Genomic DNA, 13,920 nt, shown 5'->3' with positions numbered 1-13,920 from the left:
TCTGCTCGTGGAACGCCTATCATCCAGACAACCTACCCAGTCACTATCAGAAAAACAGTGAAGATCCAAGGTTAATTGGTGGGAAATAGAAAGACCATGATGTAGTGCGCCTTTTAAGTAACCCAACAATCTTTTTACCGCTTGCCAGTGCACTCCGTTGGGCAATGCATAAACTGTGCCAGCTTATTAATAGAGAAAGAAATATCAGGCCGAGTCATGGTCAAATATTGCAGTGCACCAATCACCTGTCGATATTGTGTTGATTGTTTTACGCAGAGCCCATATTTTTGCTTAAATTTGGAGAAACTGGCATAAGTGTAGTACATGGCTTGAAGGTCATCATTTTAGTCTCAATTAATAAATCCTCCAAGTATTTCTGCTGTGTTAAGAGAATGTTTGTAGACTGAGGTAATACTTGAATACCCAAGAAATGCAATGGACCAATGTCTTGAATTGCGAATGTTTTCTTCAAGCAACTGATGATGAATTCCAATTGTTTCGGGTCCGAGCATGTGAGTAAAATATCATCCACATATACTAAAATATAAAATTTAAGATTACCATGGCTCATAATAAATAAGGAAGTGTCTACTTTAGATGGTGTGAACCTAATTATTGTAGGTATGTTGATAGTTTGGTGAACCATTGACGTGAAGCTTGTTTTAGCCCATATAGTGATCTCCTTAGATGACAAACATGATTAGGAAGTGTCAAATTTGTATAGCCCATCGGTTACTCCATGTAAATTTCATCCTCAAGAAACCCATGCAAGAATGCATTTGAGATATCTATTTGGCGAATCAACTAACAATTGACCGTAGCAATGAATAGCACAATGCGAACAGTGGTGAATTTAGTCACTAGGGAGAATGTCTCTTGATAATCCACCCCTGATTGTTGTGTATAGCCTTTGGCAACAAGCCGTGCGTCGTATCGATCAATTGTCCCGTTTGGCTTCCTTTTAATCCTATAAATCCACTTATTTCCAACAACATTTTTATTAGTAGGTCATGGAACAAGTGTCCATGTGTGGTTGTGTAGGAGTGCATTGATCTCATCTTGCATGGCCTCTCACCACTCTACAAATGGTTGGGCTTGCTTCAATGTTTTTGGTTTCATCTCTAGGTAATTGGGTTGAGGTTGTGCCATATTCGCTAGTTTCTTAAGTTTAGGATTAGGCTTTAATTGCATAGGATGGGTCGAGTTGGCATGAGTTTATTGGTTAGGCCTGCGTTGGAGTTATTTAAGTCCACCACAAGGTTGAGACCTTGTGTTGCCGTATGTGGTGATTGGGGAGTTCTATAAGAATTTGAGAGGAAGTAGAAGTGTTTGAGTTGGTGGATCTAGATTCATGAGTGGATAAATGTGTTTTAGATGGAGTTGTTATAGGTAAATATGAGCTAGAAGAGGGGGATAAAGATAGGGATGGAGAGTTTTGTGGAGATTTGATGTGTCAGATAACAATGAAGAAGATAAAATAGGAGATGAATTAGGAAAAGATCCAATACCCGAGTTGGACACTGAAGTAGAGACCACAGATTGTTGAGGATCCACTCTACCAACAGTTAACCAAGGAACAGTGTCTCCGGCCTTTAAAGGAGTGGCATTAGGCTCGGCATATGGAAACATAGATTCATGAAAACGGACATGGCGTGCAAGATATATTTTTCGTGTGCTTTTATGATAACAACAATATACACAGTGATTTGGACTAATTCTGAAATTAATTGAAGTTGATCGAAAGGAAAATTTATTAGCATTACATGGCCGGATTAGAGGAAATACCGCACATCCAAAAGGCTTAAATTGTAAGTAGTTTGGATTCTGATTAAATAACATTTGAAAAGGAGACTTATTTTCCTTTAGTAAAACATTTATCACTAAAGTGCTTTGTTCAAGTGCAAAGTTCAAAAAAATGTTTGGGTAAATTGGCATGTGCCAACAATGAGACGGTAGTGTCAACAAGATGTCAAATTTTCCTCTCGGCAGTGCAGTTTTGTTCTGGGAGTAGGAGCAGGCAATACGGTGTTGATACCAACAGTTTTCAACAGTTTTAAGATATTTGTGCAACTTTTGGTATTCCTCGCCCTAGTCAGAGTGAAATGCATGAATATGAGCACTGACTTGGTGTAAAACCATTTGTTTAAAGTTTAAGAAGACATCGTAAACATCACTTTTATTTTTCAAAAGATAAACCTAAGTAAATCTAGTGTAATCATTAATGAAAAGAACAAAATAACGATGAACATTAAAAGATCAAACAGGGGTTGTTCCCGAAACATCTGAATGGACAATTTGAAAAGGTGCAGATGTTTTATGCTCAATAGAGACAAACGACAATCTAGCTAATTTCCCTAACATGCAACTAGAACAAGGAGACAATTTATTGGAAGATGCAAAAATTAATTTATTGCTCTCTAAATCTAAAAGTTTCTGACTATTGGTATGCCCAAGTCGTAAATGTCACTCATCAAAGGTCGGCAAGGTAGCTGTTAAGGCTTGGTTTGGCGTGCGTAGGGTGTATACTCCAGCTTCATTAGGTCCTTGCATCAGTATCCTCCCGTGCGTTGATCCTTGATAAGAAAGAAAGATGACCAAAATTCAAAGTAGCATGAGTTATCTTTGGTAAAACATTGAATGGAAAGTAAATTTTTCACAATAGACAGAATACATAAAACATTATTTAAAGTAAGAGAACCATTAGTAGTGGGGAGAGAAGCCTTACCGGTATGGGATACATAGAGATTATCACAACCATTGTATTCATGAATGGAGTTGAGACTTTGAAGGTCTGGAGTAACATGGTAATTTGCTGCAGTGTCCGGGTACCATGGTTGAGGCTGCGACACAGCAACATAATTTGCTTGAGGCTATGACACAATAACATAATTTGCTTAAGGCTATGACACAATAACATAATTTGCTTGAGGCTGATGTAGTCTCATATCATTTGATGGTGGAGGGGCTGAATGACTAAGAAAGCCTTGATTTTATGGAGATCGTTGATAACGACGGCGACATGTGATGGCTGTATGGTTTTTAAAACCACATATTTGGCATGGGAGTTGCTAATACGACCCTAGCTAATTAACAAGTACTCTTGCAAATCAACAAGGAAAATCTAGCGGAAAGCATACAATCACGGAAGTACCCGACAATCCCTTAAACCCCCAAGTACTCTTGAAGAGAGAAAGCAAGGAATTTAAAACAAGAATCAGAAACTTACCTTCAAGTACTCTTGAAAACAACTCTGAAATTCTTGGCGCAATTAATCTTGTAGAACTCACAATCTTAATGACTAAGGATGTTTCGGTTCTCTTCATACAATGATGAAGAACGCGGTTGTTCTTGAAGAACAAAGAAAACCTTTGTTTTGATTCAATTTCAAGTTGGCTGTCGTGCAGCTCTTACATCATAATATAAATAACCTAAGCTAAACCTAATTTAGCTATTAACTTAAGTTAGCCCAGGCCTAAACCTAATGTGGCTCAAATGGGCTTAATTAAATACAAGTCCAAGCTAACTAATTAAAACAAGCCTAACTTAAACATTAACTAATCTAGGGCTGGCCCAACTCTGGAAAATAAGTCCAACCAACGTTACACTAATTAATTAAGTCCACTAAAAGAATTTAAACAAAATAGGGCAAATGGGCCGGAGGCCCTACTCAACCCATACTTAAGCTTATAATAAAATAACATCCTCCTAAATTTGCCTAAGTATAGAATCATGTAAAATGCATCAATTGGTAGCCTCTTTGCACGCCTCAAGCACCATAACAAGCTTTGGTGCTTCTTCAAGTTTAATCTCACATCTTGCATAATTATGATCTTGAATCTTCAATGTGATTTTTTCTTGAGCAAATGCATTCAAGGCTGCTCGTAGCTTGGTTACACGAGCTCTTGTGATTGGCTCGGCAGGTAGAGCTAGAGGATCCTTCATCTTGCTCCTTTGATCCGTATCAATTGCTACGACCGCGATTGATGTTAGGTGATGAAGAATCTGAGCCCTTCAAAACTATGTCTGCTTGTGGAAAGTCAGTGCCCTTTAGCAATATGTAACTCATAAAAGGTTACAGGTTTAGTTCTTAAGTTTAGAACAATGATAATACTAAGAAAGTTAGCCCCTATATTGGATAAATGATCGCATTAAATTCAGTTGGTGACAATGGCTTACCTGCAGCACGAAGCTTGTTAGAAAAAGCTTTAGCTTTGTTTAAGAATTGAGAAACAAACTATTAGATAGAAAAAACTTGTTATTCATCTTACTTTCTATATACAAATCACCTCTAATATGCGATATTATCTAGTCTATACATGGTAAGAATCTATACAATTATTACAATTAATGAAATATATTTTCTGCCTAATTATCTCCTGATTTTGTGCCTAATCTGTCTTGCTAACACTCCCCCTCAAGTTGAGTAGTGGGATCACCAATACCCAACTTGCATAATACTGAGTTGAATGTCCGTCCAGTTACTGCCTTTGTTAAAATATCTGCTAGCTGGTCCTCTAATCTAATAAAAGGAAGATCAATTATACCTCCTTCAACCTTTTCCTTAATAAAATGTCTGTCCACCTCAACGTGCTTGGTTCTCTCATGTTGTACCGGATTTTCAGAGATGCTTATTGCTGCCTTATTATCACATTTTAACTGGCACGAAAGTCGGGGCGCGAATCCTATTTCACTCATTAGTTTCTTAATCCATAATATCTCAGCTAGTCCTTTTGCAATTCCCCAAAATTCTACTTCGGCACTTGACAAAGCCACAACCTTCTGCTTCTTGCTCCTCCAAGTCACCAAATTTCCTTCGACTAAGGTAAAATACCCTGAAGTCGATCTTTTGTCAACAGGCTGCCCAATCTGCATCAGTATAGCCTTCAATGTTTAGGTGGCCATTTCGTTTGAACAAAATTCCCCTTCCCGGTATTCCCTTCAAATATCGTATAATTCTCAATACTGCTTCCATATGATCCACTTGCAGTCTATGCATGTATTGACTCACAACTCCTACCACATAGGCTATATCTGGTCTAGTATATGAAAGATAAATTAGCTTTCCAACCAAATGCTGATATCTCTCTCGGTCAGCCAACTCCGCTTCCTCTACTATCTGAAGACCATGGTTCACTATCATTGGAGTATCCACAGGCTTACAATCCACTAAGCCTGTTTCAGCTAATAAGTCCAGGATGTATTTTTTCTAAGAAATAAACACTCGTTTATTTGATCTCAACACTTTAATGCTGAGGAAGTACTTCAGTCCTCCTAGATCTTTCATCTCAAATTCTGTGAATAGATTTCTCCTAAGCTGCATAATCTCTTTTGTGTTGCTTCCAGTTATTATCATGTCATCCACATATATTATCAGGCAGGCTGTAAGATTTCCCTGTTTCTTGAGAAACAATGTATGATCTGAGTTGCTTTTTTTGTACCCTTATCGCTTCATGGCCACTGTGAACCTTCCGAACCAAGCCCATGGAGATTGTTTTAGCCCATATAATGCTTTCTTCAGACGACATACTTCATTTTCCTAAAAATTATCCGTAAATCCTAGTGGGGGCTCCATGTACACTTCCTCCTTTAGATCACCATGAAGGAACGCGTTCTTCACATCAAATTGGTGTAGCGGCCAATCCTGATTAGCTGCTACAGAAAATAGAACTCTGATTGTATCAATCTTAGCCATTGGTGAATAAGTCTCTGAGTAGTCAATTCCATACGTCCGTGTATATCCTTTTGCTACCAATCGAGCCTTATGCCTCTCCACTGTTCCATCAGCCTTGTGTTTTATCGTAAAGACCCATTTGCAACCCACCGGACGTTTTCCTAGAGGAAGCTGACACTTTTCCCAAGTTCCATTTTTTTCAAGCGCATCCATTTCCACCTGCATTGCCAGCCGCCACTCCCTTTTCTGCTGGGCCTCTTGTACTGTTGTTAGGATCTGTTCTGTATAGAGTGTTGTAGTGAACACTCTTGCCACTTTGGAGAGACTTCCCCTGGCCATATTTCCCATTGGGTACCTTGATGTTCGAGGAATACGTTCTGGTGAATACCGTTTCGGAGGCACACCTCGATTACTTCTGGGTGGTAGAACATATCCCCCTGTCTCTTAAGCTGCTATCTCAGAAACTAAGCTGTCATGATCAAAATCACTCATAGCGGAAATATGTTCAGATTCTATTTGAGTTTGTGGATCATTTACCTCTTGTTGGACATTAGACGGAGGAGCATCACTGATCGGTGCATCTGGCTCATTGGTCTGTCCAATATTATCAAAAGTTGGCTCTGTGGTCCTACTTACTTGCTCTTTTGGGATAGTATCTGGGACAGTATCTAGTAAGGCAGAACCATGTAACCAACCTAGGTGGTCACTGCTGTTATTCTCCCCCTGACCACTAGGTTGGCTAGAATAGTAAAACTCAGACTCTATGAAATCACAATCCATGGTTACATAGATGTGACGAGTGATAGGATTATAACATCGATACCCTTTTTGATTAATAGCATAACCTACAAAAACACATTTGATGGCACAAGGATCTAATTTTGAGCGTTCTGTCTTTGGAATGTGGACAAAAATAGAGCATCCAAAAATGCATGGTGGTAGGGTCAAAGGAGAGGGAATATCTGTATGTGTGGCTAGGGTTTGAAGGGGTGTACTTAGATAAAGGATTTTAGTGGGCAAGCGATTGAGAAGATAAGTGGCGGTTGCAACAGCCTCAGGCCAAAAAGTTTTAGGGACTTTTGATTCAAGCATCAAGGCTCGTGTCATTTATAGGATAATACGGTTCTTACATTCTGCAACACCATTTTGTTGGGGGGTATTTGGGCAAGTGGTTTGATGAACTAACCCATTCTTTTGGAAAAAAGTTTTCATGGTCTGGTTGATGTATTCGCCACCATTATCTAATCTTAGAATATGAATTTTACGATTAAACTGGGTTTGAACCATATTGTAAAAATCAACAAACTTATCCGACACTTCAGACTTATGTTTTAAGAAATAGACCCAAGTCATACGAGTACAATCATCAATAAATAGCACTATTAGAATGTGGGGCAGGACCCCACACATCAGAATGTACTAAAGAAAACACAGAGTTGACCCGAGTATTACTTGGGCGAAACGACACACGATGACTTTTTGCCAAAATACATGTCTCATAAGGAATATGAGGATCAATATTTTTAAATAATGCAGGAAATAAAAGCTGAAGATAACTAGAGGATGGGTGACCTAAACGACGATGCTATAACCAGATCTGTCGGTCAACTGTCCCGCGAGTTAGCATGGTAGTTCCTTGGTGAGCCACCTCATTAACATAGTATAGACCATCGTGCTCAGTGCCACGCCCAATTATCTCCTGCATATGAATGTCCTACAAAAGGAAAAAATTCGGGTATAGTAAGACCACACAATTGAGTTCATTAGTAACATGACTAATAGACAGTAGTTTATAGGACAATGATGGAACATACAGACAATTGGATAATTTTAGTTTTGGAGAAATTTCAATGGACCCTGCTCCTTTGACCACTAACAAACCCCCATTCGCAGTCTAGATATGAGTTTTCTAGGATAAGGACAGTTTAATTATATCTTTTGGGTCATGGGTCATAATATCTGTTGCCGCACAATCAAGTATCCAATCAGTCATTTTTTCCATATTGTGATTCACTGTAAAGGCCTTGGGTGGCTTTTGGGCTTTGGGAATATTCTGGGGGTCAAAGTTTAATTTTTTAGAAATTTGAGGGCCCATTTCATTGTTTCTCAAGTCCCAAGGACTGTTCTGTTTTCCACTAAAAAAATAAGGATCAATCTGTAAATTACCAATATTATTTGGGTTGATAAATGAAGGGTTTGAGAAATTCTCAAACCCGTTACCTCTTTGCGCCGTCTGGTTCAGGGCAGTGGTTGTTGCCCCTTCGCAGACCGCCACAAACCCCTGCTGCCCATTACCTTCCTTGCTGGTTCCTACCTCAGAGCTGCCTCTGCTGCTGTTGATGACCTCCGAGATGCCCACAGCGGCAGCAACCTTACTGTTGGTGGATTTATTTCCGGTCGGGTGTTTGTGGTTGTCTTCCCACCACTCCGGGTAGCCGACAAGCTTGAAACATGTCTCCTTGGTGTGCTTTTGCATCCCACAGTGGGTGCAATACAATTTTGATTTGTCAATCCGTTCTCGAGAGGATGAGCTCACTGGTTTTTCGGCCTGTTCTAACCATGATTTCTACCCTCTCAATGCTGGACCACTAGATCCGTGTCCCTTTGTCGCGAATCCAGCTCCTATACCCGATGATGATAAATCGCTGTCACTCTACTTTGCCCCATTCAGAATGCTCGATCTGGCCGCCTCTCGCCGGACAGTAGCATAAGCGGCTTCTATTGAGGGTAAGGGTTCGTCTTTTAGAATATCTCGTTTAACAGCATCATAACGAGCATCAAGGCTAGCTAGAAATTGGAGGAGACGAGTCTCCTGTCTTAGTCGGGCAAAGGTAGCTATGTCAGCGGCCGCCGTCATGGGGTTTGGCTGCCGTCGATCTATTTCTCTCCAAAACCCCTGCATTACACTGTAAAATTTTTCAAGTGTCAAGGTACCTTGTTGCTGCCGGTTTGCTTTTGTGTGTAGGTCAAATATTTGGAGTGTGTCGCTTCCACTGTCGTATGTGACAGCAAGAGCATCCCATAACTCTTTTGCTATTGGATACTCAGCAAAGTTGTTGATCAAATCAGGCTCAATGTTTTGTATAATCCATGAAAAAACGTTTTAAGTCGTGCTGCTTGACAGCGGTTTTCGCAAGTGTACGAAATCGCAACAAGTAATATAGAGTAAGAGAGTATCGTATCCACAGGGATTGTTTATCAATTACCAAAATTATGTCAACCTATTATTATTTAGACGACGATAAGAGAGATTCGCTGTAAGGTAAATAAAATTTAAAGTAAAAATAGAAAAGATCAAACACAAAATTCAAGCGAAAAGAAATCAGAGGATTAAGCTACTAGGGAATTTGATTTCACTTAATTCTATCCAGCTTATTCTATTAGTTCATTAATCAACTTTAATTGTTCAAGTAGGAGAAACAACCCTAAAGTTACTAACAAGCTCTCCCGATTTATTGTTAGCTATTCTAATCCAGTTTAATTACCTATCTTTAATAGTGAAATTAAACATGAATCAGATTATTAGGTTTTATGGTTGTTCTGCGAGTTCACAACTTAATAATTTATTAACTTATGAAAACCTCCCTTGAGTCAAACCATATAGCTTCCGCATCAAGTTATTATTCTCAAGTAAATTATTATCTTTTTCATATCAGTAACCCTTCTTCCGAATGTAATTATTGAAATAATTCAATCCAGGGGAAATTTTCTGCCTGGAAGCATTAAGCACAATAATAATTTATAACGAGAACAAAGAAAAACAAATCTAATATTATAAACTGGAATCGAATTAAATTACATCAAATCCCTAGTATAGGAGTTTAGCTGGACATAGTAATTAAATTAAACTCAATCATGGTTGGAACATTCATCATATTTAAAGACAATAATAAAAGAAAGAAACAAGATGAAGAGTTTAGAATAAAAACTGTATCACAACTAGGTTGATGGCTTCCTTGAATCTTGGCACAATTATTTGATGCTTGAAATCTTTGAGAGAGAGGAAGAATTATGTAAAGAAATTGCCTAAAAAAACGAGATCCCTTGTTATGAGAAGTTCCTCTCTTTATATAGAGTTCCTGAAAGCAAGTCTGACTCTTTTTAGGAAATAGAATCCTTATTTAGTGCAAAATCCTTTATAGGAGATCATGACTGTTTAGGTTCTTGATTTCTTATTGATTAAGACTCCTTTTTTTTCTAAGAATAGGTCCAGGTCTTGTTTAGTGTGTTTAGGAAACTCCCTGAAGTCGGCCCATGTGAGAAAAACTTGATTTGCGTATTAAATTCACGCTGGTTCCGCCTGTGCAGCACGGGCGTGCTTCATGGCACGGGCTGGGTGTGCTTTAGTCTGGAAGTCTGGCCAGTGAAGCACGGGGCGTGCTAGGTAGCACGGGCTAGTGAAACACTGAGGCACGGGCGTGTTCACTTAGCACGGGTAGGGCGTGCTTTTCTCTGGAAGTCTGCCTAGAGTTGCCTTGGGCGTGCTATGCTTGACACGCCCTGGTACCCTTGTAGCACGGCCGTGCCTTTTGACACACCCTGACCGTGCTCTCTTCTGTCTCTCCGTTGGTTTCCTTGGCTTCTAGCACGATTGTGCCTTTTAACAAGGCCTGGGCGTGCTAGAAGCTAAGTGCCTGGTATTATAGAGTTCTTTTCTGCGCCAAATTTCTGCAATTTTCTCTTAGATCAAGCGGATTAAAGATCAAGGAAGCTTTTGAACATAATTATACTAAAAGTGATTTAAAGTAATAAAAACTTACTCAAATTCTAATAAAAACTATATTAAAAATACTATAAAATTAACACCTATCACTGCTCCCAATTGTAATAGGTTGGATCATCGATTGTTGGGGGTGGTGGATTCCAGGTGATGTGGGATGTCCGTCCACGTCCTCCGATGGCTACCCTTATTAGCCTAGCCCATAGAGGATAATTATGTTCATTCAGTTTGATATTCAGTGTTAAATTAATACTATGTGTTTGTGATTGAGTTTGGGTTGGATTGATGCTGTTTTTGATAATTGTGGCTATCTGTTTTGACAGGTCATCAGAGCTTTGAGAGGTTTCCGACATTGTGGGAATTTCTGACATTTCTGGGTTGTTTATAGCTGTTTGGTAAGGTTTTGATAGGTGATGAGCTGATTTGGTTTTTCAGAATCGTAACTTTGCTCTGATACTATATTAGATAGAAAAAACTTGTTATTCATCTTACTTTCTGTATACAAATTACCTCTATTATAGGATATTATCTAGTCTATACATGGTAAGAATCTATACAATTATTACAATTAATGAAATATATTTTCTGCTTAATTATCTCCTGATTTTGTGCCTAATTTGTCTTGCTAACACATACATGTCATTCTTCTTGAGTTCTTGTAACTGAATATGCAATTGCAACTGATTTGAAAGTAAGAGGAGAGGAGATTTGAAAAAGGATGTTGGCCATACATATATCAAAAAAGGAAGATCAATCTTAAGCACATCACCCTGAATAACCTGTCAAAATCAGGATTGCAGATAAATTATTAGTTTTAATTCATTGTTCAATTATATTATATATGCAGAAATCTCTTTCCCTTTAGAATGCATGCTATGTACATGTTTGAAGCAATATATTACTATGATTAAATATCAAAGCACATTTTAACAGAAAAAATTATACTGTAGTACTATAAGCATTCCAATTCAGCTCTCAACTTCCATAAGAGACAAAAAAAAAAAAAAAAAAAAGGTTGCTGAATAACTAAAATTTTATGTTAAATAGACAATTGAACAAAAGTTAGAAAAAAACTAGATGACGTAACCTAGAGAATTTTTTCATATGTTAAAAGAAAATAAATAAAGTTAATTTTTTTTCCATTCGAATTCAAGAATTTTCTCAGCAAGCAATCAATGTATAGAGCAACATTTAAAAAAAAAAAAAAAAAGTAAAAATCATTACCTTCAATCTATTAGAAAGGGGGTGCCTTGAAACCGGCACTGCAGCTCGAGAACCATACGAGGGTCGATCTCAACAGCAGTCATCATTTTTCAGAATTCTAGAAGCTTTTTGGCGAGATTCCTAGTATCGGGACCAATCTGGAGAATAACATTGGTACATTTTGATTCCCGATTTTTGCACTATGGTGTCTACCAGTAAGGGGTTCTTGAGGATGTGTCTACCAATAAGCATATTCGGGTTTTTTAATGTAAAATTAATCAAAATATCATTTTTCAATGGAAAAAACTAAAGAACTAGATAGAGGCATACGTCAGAAACTATAAAAAAATCTATATAAACAGTGAAGAGGAACTAATCAATTTTATAAAAACTTAAGGATCTGGAAATAATTTTTATAAAATATTCCTTTTGATCTTTTATTCATGCGTTTTATCGTTAGAAATTAACTACATTTCATATTCTTCTAAGATTAAATAAAGATACTTTTTTTGAATAATTTATTCAAAAATCTTTTATCATTTTCATAAACAGAATCTTATATATATATATATATATATATATATATCTTTTATGGTGATTTTAACATTGATTAACTTGATGTCATAAATTTGTGTCGCCTACACTGTCCTTATTTGATCCTATTTCAAGAATCAAAATAAGATACTAACTAATACTTAACCATGTACTTTCAAATGAGGCATGCAACGGGGATATAGATTCAGTAGTACCGGTCGTCCTCTACATACGCCATAATTACCTTTAAACTTCCAATTTATTAGACGGATATGTAAATTATCGATTATATTAATTTGAAAATAGAGAGAGTTAAAATATAAAATTAATACATAATTAACAATGCATACAAACTAAAGAGTATAGATTATGATATTAATTCATACAATAAGATTATACTTATCACAACAAGAACACATATCAACAAATTCAATTATTTCAAATTAACAAAAGCTTGATATAATAATTCTTGATAGTCAAAAGGAACAAATTCTTGATAATAGCAACAAATTCTTGATAGTCAAAAGTAATTAAAACTATATATATATATATATATATATATATATATATATATTAGTATGACAAGATAAATTCCTAATTAGAATGAAATTAAATTTATAATATTAATATAATAAAAATAATAAATTTATATATATATATATATATATATATATTAGAAAGAGCTAGCTAGGTTAGTTGGATGAAAAAAAAAAAAACTAAAAAAGAGCAAATGAACGTATCGAGGAACTCAATTTTTTGCGTATATATTTGAATTTTGAATTCGACTTTCACTCCAAATATTTTAACTTATATATAGACACATTCTTTTCTATATATTTGACTTTCCAGCCTTTATAGAAATAAACTCCTTTAAAAGCCAAAAAAAAAAAACAAAAAAGAAAAAAAAGAAGCAAGAAACAAATGAAGAAGTTATATTAATCTTAATTTATTTGTTTCCAATTCAAAGGTTCAACGAGGCTCAACTCAGTCGTAAAATGACGGTCTCTTTTCATCTTCATCTTTCTGGTCGGTAATACTACTCAAAGTTGTGTTTGTTTATATATATATATATATATATACTTAATTTTGTTTTATTTTTTTAGAAGGACGATAAAGCTAGAGACTATCAACAATAGTATCGCTTAATTCCTTGCAACACTATGAACATGCCTTATTGCTTTTCAATACCTTGTCAAAGAAAAGTTTATTTACTTACATGTGTCCTTGAAATAAAAAAATATATTATTATCATTATTCATTTAATTGCATTTGAATAAATATAACCGATTCCAATTTCGATTTATGGTGCTAAATTCACAAAGCTTTTACATTGTTTTGTTCATATACGATAACAATAACAAATTAATAATAATATAAATAAATATTGCTTCCTTTCTTTTTCATATATATATATATATATATATATATATATATATATATATATTAGAAAGAGCTAGGTTAGCTGGACTGAAAAAAAAAAAAAAGAAAAAAAACTAAAAGGAGTAAACATCAACATTCTTTTCGGTATTGGAGAATTCAATTGTTTTACATATATATTTAAATTTTGAATTCGTCTTTTACTCTAGATAGTTTAACTTATATATATGCTAGTTTTTATATGAGCGTGCATTGCACGCATACTCATTTTATATACTCGCACAGTAGTAGAGTTCCAAGTACGCATATTTTGTTATAATTTTACTTGAAATACGTAATCTATTTTATTATTTTATGCATTCGTAAGAATTAATATGTCATAAAGTATATAAAATATGAATTAATATGAATTTTA

This window comes from Jatropha curcas, chromosome 9 (assembly GCF_041381405.1).
Source record: "Jatropha curcas cultivar XTBG-Jc1 chromosome 9, XTBG_Jcur_1.0, whole genome shotgun sequence".
NCBI classification, from domain to species: Eukaryota; Viridiplantae; Streptophyta; class Magnoliopsida; order Malpighiales; family Euphorbiaceae; genus Jatropha; species Jatropha curcas.
The sequence above is the reverse complement of the archived record's forward strand: the minus strand, read 5'-3'. Positions refer to the sequence as shown.